Here is a 1,219-nt window from a genome sequence, read left to right on the forward strand (position 1 = left end):
TGTAGTGTGACGCCTCCACGCTAGGCGCTGCACAGGTCTGTAGCATGACACACATTCTGTTGCTCTCTGGATAGCTACAGACTTATGCAGCGCCTAGCTTGGAGGCGTTACACTACACAGTGCAGCGCCTTGGTGCTAGGCATTGCACGTGGACTTAGTGAATTTTTTAGCATGTACATACCTGATGTGAAGTAGGATTGATACATAGCAATGTAACAACTGTGAAGAGAATATATGCATGACACATAGTTCATAACACATAGTACTTCACGACACATAGTAGTTCTTACAACCAAATCGAGGAGGAGACATAGTAGTTCACGCCACATAGTAGTTATTACAACCAAATCGAGGAGGAGACATAGTAGTTCACGACACATAGTAGTTCACAACCAAATCGAGGAGGAGACATAGTAGTTCACGACACATAGTAGTTCACAACCAAATCGAAGAGGAGACATAGTAGCTTTATTGCGTAGAGCAAGGCCCCTTTCCCTTCTTCTTCTTCCTCTCTTCTTCCTCTTCCTCCTCCCTTTTTCTTATGAGGTGAGCCTCCTTAACCACCCTTTCCATGAATATCTGATTGTCCCTCTCTTCTTTTTCAGCTGCAATTGCCCAAAGCTTCATGGTTTTTTCTTGAAAATCCTTTAGACGCTTCTTCTGTGCCTCCTCACATTTCCTCACCAACGCTTGCTCCCTAGCGCGCATCGCATTTGACGCTCTCTCTTTCCTCTTCATCTCCTTCTCAAGCTCCTCTTCCTTCTTCTTCTTTAGCTTGGCTGCATCCTCATCTCTAAGCTTCTTCGCAGCCTTCTCCCACCATCCCGCCATCTCATCTTCGCCATCCTCCTTCATCGTTGGTTTGTTGGGTTGGGAAGCCGCCATACCTACAATGAGTGAAACATAATGGTTAGTGAGGAACATACGGAAACATAATGGTTAGTAAGGACAATAAGAACAAATGGAAGCACATATGAAAAACAAGAACATATGATACATTATAGTTAGTGAGGAACATACGGAAACGGTCCATCTAGGTATCCAAACATTCCTCTATAACGAACTTGCCCTTCTCCATCACCACGGCCAAATCCACCACCAAGGCCAAGACCATCACCACGGCCAAATACACCACCAAGGCCAAGACCATCACCACGGCCAAATCCACCACCAAGGCCTAGACCACCACCACCACGAGCTCTACCACCACCACCACGAG

Source organism: Triticum aestivum, chromosome 4B (genome assembly GCF_018294505.1).
Source record: "Triticum aestivum cultivar Chinese Spring chromosome 4B, IWGSC CS RefSeq v2.1, whole genome shotgun sequence".
Classification (NCBI taxonomy): domain Eukaryota; kingdom Viridiplantae; phylum Streptophyta; class Magnoliopsida; order Poales; family Poaceae; genus Triticum; species Triticum aestivum.